This window comes from Tachypleus tridentatus, chromosome 12, assembly GCF_004210375.1.
Source record: "Tachypleus tridentatus isolate NWPU-2018 chromosome 12, ASM421037v1, whole genome shotgun sequence".
Lineage (NCBI taxonomy): Eukaryota > Metazoa > Arthropoda > Merostomata > Xiphosura > Limulidae > Tachypleus > Tachypleus tridentatus.
Window position 1 is genome coordinate 135953096 of NC_134836.1, and position 19945 is coordinate 135973040.

The window sequence follows — 19945 nt, forward strand, 5'->3', positions numbered from 1 at the left end:
CAGGTTCCTGTTCCTTTCCTGATAATGTTAATTGCTCAGTTTGCTCTGATTGTGATTGATCGAGCTCTCTACCTTCGTAAGTGTATCTTGGGAAAACTCATCTTTAAGAAGTAAGTTTTAAATATTGTTCAATATCCCCAGGTTCCTGTTCCTTTCCTGATAATGTTAATTGCTCAGTTTGCTCTGATTGTGATTGATCGAGCTCTCTACCTTCGTAAGTGTATCTTGGGAAAACTCATCTTTAAGAAGTAAGTTTTAAATATTGTTCAATATTTCCAGGTTCCTGTTCCTTTCCTGATAATGTTAATTGCTCAGTTTGCTCTGATTGTGATTGATCGAGCTCTCTACCTTCGTAAGTGTATCTTGGGAAAACTCATATTTCAGATTATCCTCGTGTTTGTTGTCCACATGTGGATGTTCTTCATTCTACCAGCGGTAACTGAGAGGTGTGTACCACATTTTAACTTTTTATCAAGTTATTAAATTTTGTTTATTAAATTGTGTTAAAAATCTGTAGTTTTTATTTTATAAAAGTTCAACACCAACATTTTATCTGTTGTTTTATTAAAGTTATTCATAATGGATTAAAAGCTATAATAGCTAAACTGAGTTATCTTAATGTTTCATTGCTTTCAGTCACTTCCATTCTGTTTTTTTCATTTCTACAGAGAATTCACAAGTCCTGCTAGACTACCTCCAAAACTGTGGTACTTCATCAAGTGCATCTATCTCTTGCTGTCAGCTTATCAGATTCGATCTGGTTATCCAACACGGATTCTTGGAATTCTCTTCTGCAAGGAATACAACTACATTAATTACTTCCTATTCAAAGGGTAAATATTCACTTGAAACCCCTGTTTTCTTTGGAACATTTTTTTTAGCTGTGTGTTTATATTACAAAGTTGTTAATTTTGTACAACTTTAGATATGGTGATGCATTTGTTTATTGTTATTGTTGGGAGAGAACATAATTGACAAAATCGCTGTATGTATTACTTCTCTCCATGAGTCTTAAACATAAAACAAGTTATGTTGTGGATCATGCACTGATAAACACATTACAGATAGAGTAGTTATAAATACAGATAGAGTAGTTATAAATACAGAAAACCTGTTAGATATCACTTGTACTGATATACATATTACAGATACAGTAGTTATAAATACAGAAAACCTGTTAGATATCACTTGTACTGATATACATATTACAGATACAGTAGTTATAAATACAGAAAACCTGTTAGATATCACATGTACAGATATACATATTACAGATACAGTAGTTATAAATACAGAAAACCTGTTAGATATCACATGTACAGATATACATATTACAGATACAGTAGTTATAAATACATAAAACCTGTTAGATATCACTTGTAGTGATATATATATTACAGATACAGTAGTTATAAATACATAAAACCTGTTAGATATCACTTGTAGTGATATATATATATTATAGATACAGTAGTTATAAATACAGAAAACCTGTTAGATATCACTTGTAGTGATATACATATTACAGATAGAGTAGTTATAAATACATAAAACCTGTCAGATATCACATGTACAGATATCTATATTATAGATAGAGTAGTTATAGATTGTTATTATACCTTGTTGAATTTAACAAACTATTTACTTCTGATGACAGATTGTTAAATGAAAACTGTATTAGAACGAATGTTGGTAAAATATTGATGATGAAACAGCACATTGTGAAATCTGAAGTACATGTGATTCATGTTTAAAGAAGTTTTGAAAGAAAGAAGTAACTTTTTAATAACATTAAATATTTTAAGTACATTTTAATAACATTAAATATTTTAAGTACATTTTAATAACATTAAATATTTTTAAGTAACTTTTTAATGACATTAAATATTTTTAAGTAACATTTTAATAACATTAAATATTTTAAGTACATTTTAATAACATTAAATATTTTTAAGTAACATTTTAATAACATTAAATATTTTGTAAGTCTATCTTTAAATATGTTTCCAGTTACATGATGATTCCCTTTCTTTATGAATTGCGCTCACTGATGGACTGGATTTGGACAGACACCAGCTTGAATGTGAGTAACTGGTTGAAGATGGAAGATATTTTCACAAACATTTATCTCTTGAAGTGTATCCGTCGAGTGGAAGCTGAATACCCCACCCCACGGGGAGTTAATCGTGCTGCCTTAATTAAGTATGGTGTCGGAGGCCTGCTACTGTTCCTTATTATTCTAATCATCTGGTTTCCTTTGCTGCTGTTTGCCCTAGGCAACACTGTGAGGTTGCCAAATACTCCATATGATTGTACAGTGGAGATTACTGTTGAAGGCTATGAACCCATTTTTAAAATGAGTGCCCAGCGAAGTTCACTCAAGCCTTTTACAAAGAATGACTGGGACAAAATGTTGTATTACTACCGATCAGATTCATCTGCTCAGTCTTTTCTTGCCAACTATGATGTCAAAGATGTTACGTTGATTGAACTAAATGGAAATTCCACTTCAGTGTGGAGCATCAGCCCTCCTAGTCAGTCTGCTCTAATTGCTGAATTGTTGTCTAATGAAACTGAATTGAACGTGAAGCTATCTTGGTCATTTTCCAGAGAATCAAAGGCTTCAGACATAGAGAAGACTGTCCATAATGAACATATTATTAAATTGGATAATATCGAACATCGAGAGCTCCGAGAGAAGCTGGCCGATGTGCTGAATAGTGGGAATGACGTTCATGAAATAAAATTTCCATATCTGTTCCCCAAGTACTTGAAAGTTCCTGGTCGAGGTCAACCTTCTCTTATCAAAGATTTAGTCAGTAGCAGTGGTGAGTTGAAACAATTTGCAATTACTTTCAGATTTTTAAAACTTTAATACCTGTAAAACAATGAATTCAACAGTTAACACAACTTAAAATTGTACATAGATATAAGTACCTTCTCAGAAGAATTGATTGTATGGTTTTAGGTTTTCATAATACCCAAAAAACATAATATTTACCAATGTTTAAATAACTTGAGATTGGTTGATGAACCCAGTTTAATTAGACAGTTTATTAGAATTGCATGTTAATTTATATTGATTTATATATATTGAAATCAAATATAAAAGCCAGCAATGTGTGTGATTAATTCATTATAAAAGTTAATGGATGATTTTCTTCCAAACACTTTTGATCAACTGTTACAACTTTTAATGTTACTTCTATAATTCTATGAAATAGTAAGTAGTTTAATACATATTTCTCTACAAGTGGGTTTTCTTGACATCACTGAGTGAGTAGTTGAATATATATGTAAAACTTATATTTCTCTACAAGTGGGTTTTCTCGACATCACTGAGTGAGTAGTTTTATTATATGTAAAACTTATATTTCTCTACAAGTGAGTTTTCTCGATGTCACTGAGTGAGTAGTTTAATATATATGTAAAACTTATATTTCTCTACAAGTGGGTTTTCTCGACATCACTGAGTGAGTAGTTTTATTATATGTAAAACTTATATTTCTCTACAAGTGGGTTTTCTCGACATCACTAAGTGAGTAGTTTACATATATATGTAAAACAAAGCTGTAATTCTCAATAATTTAGTTATGTTTCATTACAGTCATTTTTATCAAATATTTTTCATTTGAAATACTTAACAAGTCATGTGAGTACAAGATAATTGGAATCCATGCCTATAGTACTTATCAATTTTAGTAGAATTAAAATATTTGAAATACTTAACAAATCATGTGAGTACAAGATACTTTGATTCTATGTCTTCAGTACTTATCAGTTTTAGTAGAATGAAAATATTTGAAATACTTAACAAGTCATGTGAGTACAAGATAATTTGATTCTATGTCTTCAGTACTTATTCATTTTAGAAGAATTGAAACATTTTAAATACTTAACAAGTAATGTGAGTATAAGATAATTAAATATGGATTCTAGCTTGATAAAATAAAGAAGACATTATTTCCATCTTGATTTGTTTACTTATTTAAGAGTCCCTAGCTGTAGGCTTGTAAATATAATCTTTCAATTTAGGTTTATCTTATTTCTGATGTTATTCACAATCCATATTATCTGTTTAAATTAAATATTTCTATTTCTCATATTTCTTAAGTTTTTTATTCCCACTTATGGAGAATAAATTTTAAACTATATACGTACATATGTATTGAGTTGAATTGTACAGGTTTTTTTACCAGTTACTGCTGAACTGGCTTTTATTCTACCCATCTATTATTTACGGAGAAAACTGGCCTTTTGCCTGAGGTTTCTTATGAACACATGTTTAATGAGTGTCCTCTACAAAGAAAGCTAGTCACAACAACATCACATTTTGTGTATTGATAGCCATGCAAATCAACATCCAATGAAAAATAATCACATTTTTAAGTAAGTTAGGCTTCATACACTATATCTGTAAATGTTAGGCTTCATACATTATATCTGTAGGCTTGTGAAACAAAAATATGAATAATAATAATAAAATACAAACTCACAATTTTATCAAATTATGAAAATCAGTAGAATAAATCGCTACCCACAAAAGTATAGAAATCTACTATGGTAATTACCTACTGTTAGAAAACTCAATGAAACAATTACAAAAACCCAAGTAGAAACAAAGTACAACAGTGAACCCAAGATATAATGAAGAACAGCAGTTTCGAGAACTGATGAATCATCAAAGTGGCAGTTTCTAATTAATGGGCTGTGTTAATGTATCTAACACCGTTCTGATTTTTTGAATGGAAAAAGTGACATTCTTACAGGTAAGAAAATGAAGGAGCTGAAATTAATTTTAAAACTACCCTATGATGTACTCAATACTGCGCTCATTACTACTGTTTGAGTTTCAGTAAAATATTCTTAGCCATTTTATCTTAAGCAGTTTATAAAAACTATAACCAATCATGGAAGCACTGTTATAAATGTACACATTGTATATTCTAATAAAATTAAGTGTTTCTCACTATTATAACAAAGCTTGAGTTGCTTTAAAGAGTTTATGTTTATAGTAAAGAAGGACTTTGAAAGATTCTATGAAATCTTAATTTTCGAGATTTAACTCACAAATAACCCTACAACCTTCACAGAAGTTTAATAGCTGTAAATAGAATTTTGCATAGTATACCTAGCCATCTTTGCTGAAGAATTTGGTTTTTGGAAAAGAAACTTAGCCAATAGTGATGATAAAAACTGAAAACCTCTTTCTTCCATTTTTTCAATAATCATCACAGAAGTTGTCCTATGGTCTGCAAAGGAGTTTTCTTAGTAGGTTTGTAAAGTTTCTCAAGGGAAATAAGAATGATATGAAGAACAAATTGACAAATTGTGTCTATTATAAAATCAATTTTTGTTAGCTATTATCAAAATGTTAGCAGCCTTAAGCACTGAGATAATAGGTCTTGAGTGTTGTTTCAAGAATAAGTCTGCTTTTTTAGGATGTTTTTTCTCATTTGTTCAGGGTGAATCCTATTATGAACCACTATCTTGATGGACGATATTCATTATTGATACTAACTTTTAGTGTATAGCTTTAACATTACACAAGTCAACTCCAGATCTAAGTGTTGTTTGTACTTATTATTACCTTTATTGTAACTGTAGCAATGAGTAAGGCTCAGGTCTAAGTATTGTTTGTACTTATTATTACCTTTATTGTAACTGTAGCAATGAGTAAGGCTCAGGTCTAAGTATTGTTTGTACTTATTATTACCTTTATTGTAACTGTAGCAATGAGTAAGGCTCAGGTCTAAGTGTTGTTTGTACTTATTATTACCTTTATTGTAACTGTAGCAATGAGTAAGGCTCAGGTCTAAGTGTTGTTTATACTTATTATTACCTTTATTGTAACTGTAGCAATGAGTAAGGCTCAGGTCTAAGTATTGTTTGTACTTATTATTACCTTTATTGTAACTGTAGCAATGAGTAAGGCTCAGATCTAAGTATTGTTTGTACTTATTATTACCTTTATTGTAACTGTAGCAATGAGTAAGGCTCAGGTCTAAGTGTTGTTTGTACTTATTATTACCTTTATTGTAACTGTAGCAATGAGTAAGGCTCAGGTCTAAGTGTTGTTTATACTTATTATTACCTTTATTGTAACTGTAGCAATGAGTAAGGCTCAGGTCTAAGTATTGTTTGTACTTATTATTACCTTTATTGTAACTGTAGCAATGAGTAAGGCTCAGGTCTAAGTATTGTTTGTACTTATTATTACCTTTATTGTAACTGTAGCAATGAGTAATGCTCAGATCTAAGTATTGTTTGTACTTATTATTACCTTTATTGTAACTGTAGCAATGAGTAAGGCTCAGGTCTAAGTGTTGTTTGTACTTATTATTACCTTTATTGTAACTGTAGCAATGAGTAAGGCTCAGGTCTAAGTGTTGTTTATACTTATTATTACCTTTATTGTAACTGTAGCAATGAGTAAGGCTCAGATCTAAGTGTTGTTTGTACTTATTATTACCTTTATTGTAACTGTAGCAATGAGTAAGGCTCAGGTCTAAGTGTTGTTTGTACTTATTATTACCTTTATTGTAACTGTAGCAATGAGTAAGGCTCAGGTCTAAGTGTTGTTTATACTTATTATTACCTTTATTGTAACTGTAGCAATGAGTAAGGCTCAGATCTAAGTGTTGTTTGTACTTATTATTACCTTTATTGTAACTGTAGCAATGAGTAAGGCTCAGGTCTAAGTATTGTTTGTACTTATTATTACCTTTATTGTAACTGTAGCAATGAGTAAGGCTCAGATCTAAGTATTGTTTGTACTTATTATTACCTTTATTGTAACTGTAGCAATGAGTAAGGCTCAGGTCTAAGTGTTGTTTATACTTATTATTACCTTTATTGTAACTGTAGCAATGAGTAAGGCTCAGATCTAAGTATTGTTTGTACTTATTATTACCTTTATTGTAACTGTAGCAATGAGTAAGGCTCAGGTCTAAGTGTTGTTTATACTTATTATTACCTTTATTGTAACTGTAGCAATGAGTAAGGCTCAGATCTAAGTGTTGTTTGTACTGGTAATAACATGTATTGTATTCATTACAATGAGTAAGGCTCAGATCTAAGTATTGTTTGTACTTATTATTACCTTTATTGTAACTGTAGCAATGAGTAAGGCTCAGGTCTAAGTGTTGTTTATACTTATTTTTACCTTTATTGTAACTGTAGCAATGAGTAAGGCTCAGGTCTAAGTATTGTTTGTACTTATTATTACCTTTATTGTAACTGTAGCAATGAGTAAGGCTCAGGTCTAAGTGTTGTTTATACTTATTATTACCTTTATTGTAACTGTAGCAATGAGTAAGGCTCAGATCTAAGTGTTGTTTGTACTGGTAATAACATGTATTGTATTCATTACAATGAGTAAGGCTCAGGTCTAAGTGTTGTTTGTACTTATTATTACCTTTATTGTAACTGTAGCAATGAGTAAGGCTCAGGTCTAAGTATTGTTTGTACTTATTATTACCTTTATTGTAACTGTAGCAATGAGTAAGGCTCAGATCTAAGTGTTGTTTGTACTTATTATTACCTTTATTGTAACTGTAGCAATGAGTAAGGCTCAGGTCTAAGTATTGTTTGTACTTATTATTACCTTTATTGTAACTGTAGCAATGAGTAAGGCTCAGGTCTAAGTGTTGTTTATACTTATTATTACCTTTATTGTAACTGTAGCAATGAGTAAGGCTCAGGTCTAAGTGTTGTTTATACTTATTATTACCTTTATTGTAACTGTAGCAATGAGTAAGGCTCAGGTCTAAGTATTGTTTGTACTTATTATTACCTTTATTGTAACTGTAGCAATGAGTAAGGCTCAGGTCTAAGTATTGTTTGTACTTATTATTACCTTTATTGTAACTGTAGCAATGAGTAAGGCTCAGATCTAAGTGTTGTTTGTACTTATTATTACCTTTATTGTAACTGTAGCAATGAGTAAGGCTCAGGTCTAAGCATTGTTTGTACTTATTATTACCTTTATTGTAACTGTAGCAATGAGTAAGGCTCAGGTCTAAGTGTTGTTTGTACTTATTATTACCTTTATTGTAACTGTAGCAATGAGTAAGGCTCAGGTCTAAGTATTGTTTGTACTTATTATTACCTTTATTGTAACTGTAGCAATGAGTAAGGCTCAGGTCTAAGTGTTGTTTATACTTATTTTTACCTTTATTGTAACTGTAGCAATGAGTAAGGCTCAGGTCTAAGTATTGTTTGTACTTATTATTACCTTTATTGTAACTGTAGCAATGAGTAAGGCTCAGATCTAAGTGTTGTTTGTACTTATTATTACCTTTATTGTAACTGTAGCAATGAGTAAGGCTCAGGTCTAAGTGTTGTTTATACTTATTATTACCTTTATTGTAACTGTAGCAATGAGTAAGGCTCAGGTCTAAGTATTGTTTGTACTTATTATTACCTTTATTGTAACTGTAGCAATGAGTAAGGCTCAGGTCTAAGTATTGTTTGTACTTATTATTACCTTTATTGTAACTGTAGCAATGAGTAAGGCTCAGGTCTAAGTATTGTTTGTACTTATTATTACCTTTATTGTAACTGTAGCAATGAGTAAGGCTCAGGTCTAAGTATTGTTTGTACTTATTATTACCTTTATTGTAACTGTAGCAATGAGTAAGGCTCAGGTCTAAGTGTTGTTTATACTTATTATTACCTTTATTGTAACTGTAGCAATGAGTAAGGCTCAGATCTAAGTGTTGTTTGTACTGGTAATAACAGGTCTGTATTGTATTCATTACAATGAGTAAGGCTCAGATCTAAGTGTTGTTTGTACTTATTATTACCTTTATTGTAACTGTAGCAATGAGTAAGGCTCAGGTCTAAGTGTTGTTTGTACTTATTATTACCTTTATTGTAACTGTAGCAATGAGTAAGGCTCAGGTCTAAGTATTGTTTGTACTTATTATTACCTTTATTGTAACTGTAGCAATGAGTAAGGCTCAGGTCTAAGTATTGTTTGTACTTATTATTACCTTTATTGTAACTGTAGCAATGAGTAAGGCTCAGGTCTAAGTGTTGTTTATACTTATTATTACCTTTATTGTAACTGTAGCAATGAGTAAGGCTCAGGTCTAAGTATTGTTTGTACTTATTATTACCTTTATTGTAACTGTAGCAATGAGTAAGGCTCAGATCTAAGTGTTGTTTGTACTTATTATTACCTTTATTGTAACTGTAGCAATGAGTAAGGCTCAGGTCTAAGTGTTGTTTATACTTATTATTACCTTTATTGTAACTGTAGCAATGAGTAAGGCTCAGGTCTAAGTATTGTTTGTACTTATTATTACCTTTATTGTAACTGTAGCAATGAGTAAGGCTCAGGTCTAAGTATTGTTTGTACTTATTATTACCTTTATTGTAACTGTAGCAATGAGTAAGGCTCAGGTCTAAGTGTTGTTTATACTTATTATTACCTTTATTGTAACTGTAGCAATGAGTAAGGCTCAGATCTAAGTATTGTTTGTACTTATTATTACCTTTATTGTAACTGTAGCAATGAGTAAGGCTCAGGTCTAAGTGTTGTTTATACTTATTATTACCTTTATTGTAACTGTAGCAATGAGTAAGGCTCAGATCTAAGTGTTGTTTGTACTGGTAATAACATGTATTGTATTCATTACAATGAGTAAGGCTCAGATCTAAGTGTTGTTTGTACTTATTATTACCTTTATTGTAACTGTAGCAATGAGTAAGGCTCAGGTCTAAGTGTTGTTTATACTTATTATTACCTTTATTGTAACTGTAGCAATGAGTAAGGCTCAGGTCTAAGTATTGTTTGTACTTATTATTACCTTTATTGTAACTGTAGCAATGAGTAAGGCTCAGGTCTAAGTGTTGTTTATACTTATTATTACCTTTATTGTAACTGTAGCAATGAGTAAGGCTCAGATCTAAGTGTTGTTTATACTTATTATTACCTTTATTGTAACTGTAGCAATGAGTAAGGCTCAGGTCTAAGTGTTGTTTGTACTTATTATTACCTTTATTGTAACTGTAGCAATGAGTAAGGCTCAGGTCTAAGTATTGTTTGTACTTATTATTACCTTTATTGTAACTGTAGCAATGAGTAAGGCTCAGGTCTAAGTATTGTTTGTACTTATTATTACCTTTATTGTAACTGTAGCAATGAGTAAGGCTCAGGTCTAAGTGTTGTTTGTACTGGTAATAACATGTATTGTATTAATTACAATAGGTCTAAATGTTGTTTGTACTGGTAATAACATGTATTGTATTCATTACAATGGGTACAGCTCAAGCTTAAATGTTGTTTGTACTGGTAATAACCTGTATTATATCCATTACAATGGGTACAGCTCAAGCTTAATTGTTGTTTGTACTGGTAATAACATGTATTGTATCCATTACAACGGGTACAGCTCAAGCTTAAATGTTGTTTGTACTGGTAATAACCTGTATTATATCCATTACAATGGGTACAGCTCAAGCTTAATTGTTGTTTGTACTGGTAATAACATGTATTCATTACAATAGGTCTAAATGTTGTTTGTACTGGTAATAACCTGTATTGTATGCATTACAGTGGGTACAAGTCAGGTCTAAATGTTGTTTATACTGGCAATAGCCTTTATTGTATCCATTACGATGGATACAGCTCAAGTTTAAATGTTTTTTTTATACTGGTAATAATTTTTATTATATCCATTACAATGGGTACAGCTCAGGTCTAAATGTTGTTTGTACTGATAATAAACTGTATCCATTACAATGGATATGGCTCAGGTATAAATGTTGATTGTACTGGTAATATTTGTTATTGTATTGATTACAATGGGTACAGCTCAGGTCTAAGTATTTTTTGTATTTGTAATAACCTTTGTTGTAGCCATAACAATAACTACTTTGCATTTAAGTAAAGTTGAGGCCTGTGACTGATGATATGAAAATTATAACTTTGTTCAAACGTATGTGCAACAAAAGAAGTTATACTAGAACAATCTGTACAGACATGAAATAATGTTTTTTGTATTATTGTGTTACACTTCTAACTCAAGGCATTTCATTAATCAAGAACATGTTCTGAGAGATAAAATAAAGTGTGTATATATATGTTACATGTAAAATAAGATGTGTATCTGTGTGAAATGATATTACAGCCTGATACAGATAATGATATTACTTTCTGAACTCCAGCCTGATACAGATAATGATATTACTTTCAGAACACCAGCCTGATACAGATAAAGATATTACTTTCAGAACTCCAAACTGATACAGATAATGATATTATTTTCAGAACTCCAGACTGATACAGATAATGATATTACTTCACCATCCTGATACAGATAATGATATTACTTTCAGAACACCAGCCTGATACAGATAAAGATATTACTTTCAGAACACCAGCCTGATACAGATAATGATATTACTTTCAGAACTCCAGCCTGATACAGATGAGAAGCTTTACAGAAATCTCTCCCTACGTCTCAGACACGTATCATTTGGTAACCTTAGTGTTGAATCACGGTGGTGGGAGGTACAGGAACAGTGCTCCAATAGTGGCTATCCTTACTCATTTCTCTCACCAAGAAACTGCCAGTACTTGCAGCTGATTGCTTTCAGTGAAAAGATTTTTCCCTCAGAGCTCTCTGCTCTTTCAGGATATGGGTATGATTTCTAACAAACAAGTTTTATATTGTAGTGAATTTCCAAATTCTGAAAACAAATCTAAATGACTGTAATGTAACAAACTCCTTCAAGAACCCTGAACTACATTCCTCCAGTATCACAGTGATATGTTCACAGACTTACACCACCAGAAACCAGGTTTTGATACTTGTGGGGTGTAGTTTTGTACTTGATAACAAACAAACTTAAATTACATATTTACTTTTGTTATGTTTTAATAATAAAAAGTTTCTAAAAAAATTAATTATCTTAATTTTTTAGATGCTCAATTTCTGTTGTGATATTTTGTGGTGAGTAGTGTAAATGTGTTAGGTATATAAACTTTGTATTTTGTTGGTGTTATAAATAGTATAAATCTAGTATGTGACTTAAGAGTTTTGTGAAGCCATCAATATCCACTATTGTGTTCTTACAGTTACTGAACTCTATGGAATTACATTAATCAAATGAACCTAGTGTATTCTGTTTTGTTTTTAGCCATAATAGTTTCTTAATTTCTTGTTTTAAAACTTAGCTAGATTTTCTTGATTATAAATCTTCACATTAATTCAAAGATAATTTATTCAGTAAACCTAAGTTGGTTAAAGTGCTATTGGCAGTGATTGTTTGTATGGTGAAAACAAGTGTCTTCTGAGTACCTTGTTGGAAGTCATCTCTGTCCAGTATGGTGGACCACACTTAGCTTAGTTGTCCCCATGTTTTATTTATATATTGTTCTTGAAGTATAAATTAGGTAAATTAGCTTGACAACCAGTTAGACTTCCATTTTGTCAATTGCCAGTTCATTCTGCTCGCAGAGGAACCTTAAAATATACGTTAAAAAGAGCAGTGTTAGTTGTGAATCATGAATGAAATAAACACAGCTTATGGTTACTGTTACTGTGCAACCATCCACATGCAGTGTTCTTTGAATAATCAGTAGAATTATGAGAAAACAGCTATAGATGGTTAAACATTCACTCTAAAGCTCTATAATTATTCTTTATGACTTCATTTAGAAATTATTTTGTTCTAGGATTGTTGGAATGTACACAACCTTGTGTTGGTGGTGTCTAGAGTAGTTCGTGGTGCTGTGACAGGCACCAGCTTCAAGATCATATATAGTGACATGCCTTACGTGGACCGTGTCCTTCAACTCTGTCTCGACATCTATCTTGTTCGTGAGAGTCGAGAGTTTTCACTGGAGGAGGATCTTTATGCAAAGTTGCTCTTCTTGTACAGATCTCCTGAAAACTTAATAGCATGGACACGGTATCCACAACTTAACCCAGGTCCAAATTAACGTAAGTCAAACACTTTAATCAGAGGCCTTAAAATTATTAGAACTGTTAACAACTCATTTAATCTGAACATTTAAGTGATGTTTTCACTATCAAGAACCTCTAATCATAATGTTGTAAAGCTGCTTGTTTTTGTCCTATAAACATTTATAAAGCTCAATGTTTCTGAAATATACTCTTAATATTTTAAATTTTACCATTTCTTGGATGTAATATTAACTTTGATATTTAACCATCATATCCTAAAGTTCATTACTTTTAATATATGACTCTGATGCTTTAATTATTTCTCTCTCTCCTAACTTTATTTTTCTATAATTTATTATTTCTGATAATTAACATTGATGTTTTAACTTTTATTATTCCTTACATCTAATCTAGAATCAATTTTTTTACAGTTTATTATTATTTGTAAACAGAAGTGTCCATTTTATTTTTCATTTTGCCACAATTTCAAACCTTATTATTTCTGTAATGAAGATTACAAATACTTTAACTGAGTAATAATGCATATTTTGATCATGATGAAAAATTAAAACAAATATTTCAGTAGCTGCTGTTCTTCATCTGTTTGTGGTATTTTCAAAATTGTTTCCAGTACTTTTTGATTCTCTATATACAGTTCTCAACTGCACAGAATAACAGAAGGTGAGCCATGCTGCCTGGAAAAGTTTCATTTCATTTTCTCAATCACTTGAAGTTCATCCTTTCATATAATGAGCACAGTTGTCACTTGAACACGATTCTCCAAATGTATTCAACTCAGCTGTCTCTGGAAAAGCATAGTTTAATTTGTTTAGAGAGAAGAACATTACATAATTCTGTCTAAAGTAACTTACTTAAGTGTATAATTATCCTCTATACTGAAAAATACCTAACAGGTAAAGAGAATGCTTGGTAGGATATAGAAAATATTTTGGAAAAATAGTTTCTTAGTGTTTAAAATAAAGATACTAATAAATAGTTCTGGTAATAGCTTCTTCAAATTAAATTCATTTAAATATTTCATAGATTTTAGTAGAAGACTAAAAGCAGAGTTTTTTTGTAACATATCTGATATATGTTCCTCAGAAATCCAGTTTGTGAACCTCCATATTTGTACATTGATAACCTTGTATTTACTTACAACACAATTTCCAGTTGTTGACTTAATATCTGATTAACACTCGAGTCAAACTTAATTGAAGCCTAATTATGTATTTGTTAACCTTTTTTTTGGAAAGAAAGAAAGTAAAGAGAAAATGGTTTTTATACTTCTGTTTTTGGATAACTTAAAGTATAATCAACTAAAAGTTACTACATGGTTCTTGGAATGTCAAGACATGTCTCAATGCTTGTTAACTTCTGCACTATGTACACCTACTTAGACAACTTTATAAATAATGCAGTTTTTGTGCTTTTCACTTGGAGTTTATCTATGGAATCGATCTATGGATCAGCTTGGAACAAACAAACTTATTGGATTAAGTTAGCTGATGAGATTGTATCAGCATGTTAAATCTATATAAAAGGAAACAAATCTAAATTTTTATCATGGTGGACAATGACTCTGTATTCGTACTGTCTACACTGACTAGTTCTCTATATTTGTACTATCTACATTTAAGTCCTGACTAGTTCTCTGTATTTGTACTATCTAAACTTAAGTCCTGACTAGTTCTCTGTATTTGTACTATCTAAACTTAAGTCCTGACTAGTTCTCTCTGTACTATTACAGTCTATATTTAAGTCTTGACTACTTCTCTAATTTGTCTGTCTACACTTAAGTCCTGACAAGTTCTCTGTACTTGTACTGTCTACACTGAGTAGTTCTCTATATTTATACTATCTACACTTAAGTCCTGACTAGTTCTCTGTATTTATACAGTCTACCATTAAGTTCTGACTAATTCTCTGAATTTGTACTATCTACACTGACTCGTTCTCTGTATTTGTACTGTCTAAACTTAAGTCCTGACTAGTTCTCTCTGTATTATTACAGTCTATACTTATGTTTTGACTACTTCTCTAATTTGTCTGTCTACATTTAAGTCCTGACTAGTTCTCTGTACTTGTACTGTCAACACTTTAGTCCTGATTTGTCCTATGTTATCAGTTTACTTTGTAGATACTTGGTTTTGTAGCTTTCAATGCTGTTGAGAAATCCATCCATCAAATTTAATAGATCAAAGGTAGAGAAATAAAAAACCTTTTTAATTAAGAAGGAACTTCACTACAGTAACATAGATCTTGTGTAGAGACAATGTTTCTCACACAGTACTCACCTTCCAATTGCAAGATTGGTTCTTTGCATTTTGCACTGCCCTCTGTTTGTAACATAGATCTTGTATAGAGACAATGTTTCTCACACAGTACTCACCTTCCACTTGCAAGATTGGTTCTTTGCATTTTGCACTGCCCTCTGTTTGTAACATAGATCTTGTATAGAGACAATGTTTCTCACACAGTACTCACTTTCCACTTGCAAGATTGGCTCTTCTCATTTTGCACTGCCCTCTGTTTGTGACATAGATCTTGTATAGAGACAATGTTTCTCACACAGTACTCACCTTCCACTTGCAAGATTGGTTCTTCTCATTTTGTACTGCCCTCTGTTTGTGACATAGATCCTGTATAGAGACAATGTTTCTCACACAGTACTCACCTTCCACTTGCAAGATTGGCTCTTCTCATTTTGTACTGTCCTCTGTTTGTGACATAGATCTTGTATAGAGACAATGTTTCTCACACAGTACTCACCTTCCACTTGCAAGATTGGCTCTTCTCATTTTGCACTGCCCTCTGTTTGTGACATAGATCTTGTATAGAGACAATGTTTCTCACACAATACTCACCTTCCACTTGCAAGATTGGTTCTTCTCATTTTGTACTGCCCTCTGTTTGTAACATAGATCTTGTATAGAGACAATGTTTCTCACACAGTACTCACCTTCCACTTGCAAGATTGGTTCTTTGCATTTTGCACTGCCCTCTGTTTGTAACATAGATCTTGTATAGAGACAATGTTTCTCACACAGTACTCACCTTCCACTTGCAAGATTGGCTCTTCTCATTTTGCACTGCCCTCTGTTTGTGACATAGATCTTGTATAGAGACAATGTTTCTCACACAGTACTCACTTTCCACTTGCAAGATTGGCTCTTCTCATTTTGCACTGCCCTCTGTTTGTGACATAGATCTTGTATAGAGACAATGTTTCTCACACAATACTCACCTTCCACTTGCAAGATTGATTCTTCTCATTTTGTACTGCCCTCTGTTTGTGACATAGATCCTGTATAGAGACAATGTTTCTCACACAGTACTCACCTTCCACTTGCAAGATTGGCTCTTCTCATTTTGTACTGCCTTCTGTTTGTGACATAGATCTTGTATAGAGACAATGTTTCTCACACAGTACTCACCTTCCACTTGCAAGATTGGCTCTTCTCATTTTGCACTGCCCTCTGTTTGTGACATAGATCTTGTATAGAGACAATGTTTCTCACACAATACTCACCTTCCACTTGCAAGATTGGTTCTTCTCATTTTGTACTGCCCTCTGTTTGTAACATAGATCTTGTATAGAGACAATGTTTCTCACACAGTACTCACCTTCCACTTGCAAGATTGGTTCTTTGCATTTTGCACTGCCCTCTGTTTGTAACATAGATCTTTTATAGAGACAATGTTTCTCACACAGTACTCACCTTCCACTTGCAAGATTGGCTCTTCTCATTTTGCACTGCCCTCTGTTTGTGACATAGATCTTGTATAGAGACAATGTTTCTCACACAGTACTCACTTTCCACTTGCAAGATTGGCTCTTCCCATTTTGTACTGCCCTCTGTTTGTGACATAGATCTTGTATAGAGACAATGTTTCTCACACAGTACTCACATTTCACTTTCAAGATTGGCTCTTCTCATTCTGTACTGTCCTCTGTTTGTGAACATTTGCCACAAGCCTTCATCATCCCAGTGTTGGAATCCAAAGTTCCAACACGTTTCTCATTCAAACCATCATGCATCACCTCTCCACAAATAGTAGAGTACTGTATTATGTAACACATGACTCCGTCTTTACTTCACTACCAAACTGTCAGTAGCAAGCAATAATTTTATATGTTGCTATATGATGTATTCTAGGATTAATATGGGCTTTTAAAGCTATGAATATGAAGTGATACATTACATTTCCTTAAGTCTATGCATTATATGGCTAGTTTTGTTCTGTGTACTGACATTAGTTCATTAGTATCAAACACTTGAGTTATCTACACTCTGTGTATTGACATTAGCTTATTTGTATCAAACACCTGAGTTATCTACACTCTGTGTACTGACATTAGTTCATTAGTATCAAACATCTGAGTTATCTACACTCTGTGTATTGACATTAGCTTATTTGTATCAAACACCTGAGTTATCTACATTCAGTGTACTAACATTAGTTCATTATCATCAAACACCTGAGTTATCTACACTCTGTGTATTGACATTAGCTTACTTGATTCAAACACCTGAGTTATCTACATTCTGTGTACTGACATTAGTTCATTAGTATCAAACACCTGAGTTATCTACACTCTGTGTATTGACATTAGCTTACTTGATTCAAACACCTGAGTTATCTACATTCTGTGTACTGACATTAGTTCATTAGTATCAAACATCTAAGTTATCTACACTCTGTGTACTGACATTAGTTCATTATCATCAAACACCTGAGTTATCTACACTCTGTGTATTGACATTAGCTTACTTGATTCAAACACCTGAGTTATCTACATTCTGTGTACTGACATTAGTTCATTATCATCAAACACCTGAGTTATCTACACTCTGTGTACTAACATTAGTTCATTATCATCAAACACCTGAGTTATCTACACTCTGTGTACTGACATTAGTTCATTATCATCAAACACCTGAGTTATCTACACTCTGTGTACTGACATTAGTTCATTATCATCAAACACCTGAGTTATCTACACTCTGTGTATTGACATTAGTTCATTATCATCAAACACCTGAGTTATCTACACTCTGTGTACTGACATTAGTTCATTATCATCAAACACCTGAGTTATCTACACTCTGTGTACTGACATTAGTTCATTATCATCAAACACCTGAGTTATCTACACTCTGTGTACTGACATTAGTTCATTATCATCAAACACCTGAGTTATCTACACTCTGTGTACTGACATTAGCTTATTTGTATTAAACACCTGAGTTATCTACACTCTGTGTACTAACATTATTTCATTATCATCAAACACCTGAGTTATCTACACTCTGTGTACTAACATTAGTTCATTATCATCAAACACCTGAGTTATCTACACTCTGTGTACTAACATTAGTTCATTATCATCAAACACCTGAGTTATCTACACTCTGTGTACTGACATTAGCTTATTTGTATTAAACACCTGAGTTATCTACACTCTGTGTACTGACATTAGTTCATTATCATCAAACACCTGAGTTATCTACACTCTGTGTACTGACATTAGCTTATTTGTATTAAACACCTGAGTTATCTACACTCTGTGTACTGACATTAGTTCATTATCATCAAACACCTGAGTTATCTACACTCTGTGTATTGACATTAGCTTATTTGTATCAAACACCTGAGTTATCTACAGTCTGTGTACTGACATTAGCTTATTAGTATCAAACATCTAAGTTATCTACACTCTGTGTACTGACATTAATTCATTAGTATCAAATATCTGAGTTATCAGAAATGTATAGCAATTATGGAAGAATGCACGGTGCCACTAGAGTAGTGCAAATACGGTTTCCACAGTAATGTTTCCTAGGCTTAACAATAATCTATTCTATAATATTTTAAATCACTAAGTTACAAAACTGTAGAATTAGGAATTTGGAAATGTAGATATTCTGGAGTGTTTCAAAGTTTGAAATCTATTATTACAAGATGTTGTAGAGAACAAGTAATAAATAAAATTTTTTTGCATAAATCTAGTTGACTAATTTTAGTTTTTGTTATTGGCCACAAATACATGGTGTAACACTCAATGCATGTTGTCATAGTTTCTGTTGCTAGGAAGTTGCACTATTGACTAAAGAGAAGAATGTCAAGTCCACATATGTAATGATAACAAAAGAGTTTTATTTCTTTTAATACAGGCTCTGCATCTGATTTCAATGACAGGCATAAAACACAGAAAATGCATATACAATAATTTCACTTTCTAATTCTCTTGTTCCTTTGTTGAAATCTAGACTCAGTGATTACATCATTATATTTATTGTAACATACTAAATAAGCAAAACTCAATAATGCACAATATACTGAAAACACTTACTCAGTAATCTATATACTTTAACTTAGTTTATCTTTTGTACTTCTTAAATAATTTCATAAGCTTTCAAATAGGTTCTTTTCACTATTCCACACCAAATATGCTATGTCAAACCTCCTTCTCACCAAACAACAGTACAAGTGTTTAACTATTCCACACCAAATATGCTATGTCAAACCTCCTCCTCTCCAAACAACAGTACAAGTGTTTCAAAACATGGTTTACAACTACATTATCTCATCATAGATATAGATTTAAAGTATATACTTCAGGGTTTGGAGTCTGAACATGGTATTGTGATATAGTAAGAGAAAATGATATTCTAACACAGTGAAGAAATGTGAACATTTTAAAATTTTAACTCAGAAAACACTAAAATATTTCTAGGCTTCCTGTTGAAGTATGTTAATGGATAACTTTTGTGCCAAAAACATAAATCCACATCAGCCAGTTGGATTAATGAAAATAGTTAATGAAAGTTGTTATAATGTTGAATGAAGTCACCAGAAGAGTCCCAGTGTATGTGTTAAAACCATAGCTGATGTAACATAACATTTTCTATACCTAAACATCAACAAAGTTAAAAACACTTCTATTTAAAAAGTTTTGATGTTCCAACATCTGTATAAAGAGAGATTACACCAATATGTTTATTAGTTTAACAGTGATA

The 19945-nt window shown here is 32.0% G+C and overlaps 1 pseudogene across 1 annotated transcript in view; it reads left to right on the plus strand.

Annotated features, from left to right (window-relative positions):
• LOC143235811 (piezo-type mechanosensitive ion channel component 2-like) overlaps positions 1-15920 on the plus strand; it is a 97874-nt pseudogene extending 81954 nt beyond the window's left edge. Inside the window, exons 25-30 of the transcript XR_013019376.1 lie at positions 254-446; positions 669-833; positions 2011-2828; positions 11421-11652; positions 12689-12956; positions 13576-15920. The product of XR_013019376.1 is annotated as a piezo-type mechanosensitive ion channel component 2-like (transcript). The remainder of the gene's footprint in view (positions 1-253; positions 447-668; positions 834-2010; positions 2829-11420; positions 11653-12688; positions 12957-13575) is intronic.
• Positions 15921-19945: the final 4025 nt, after the last annotated feature.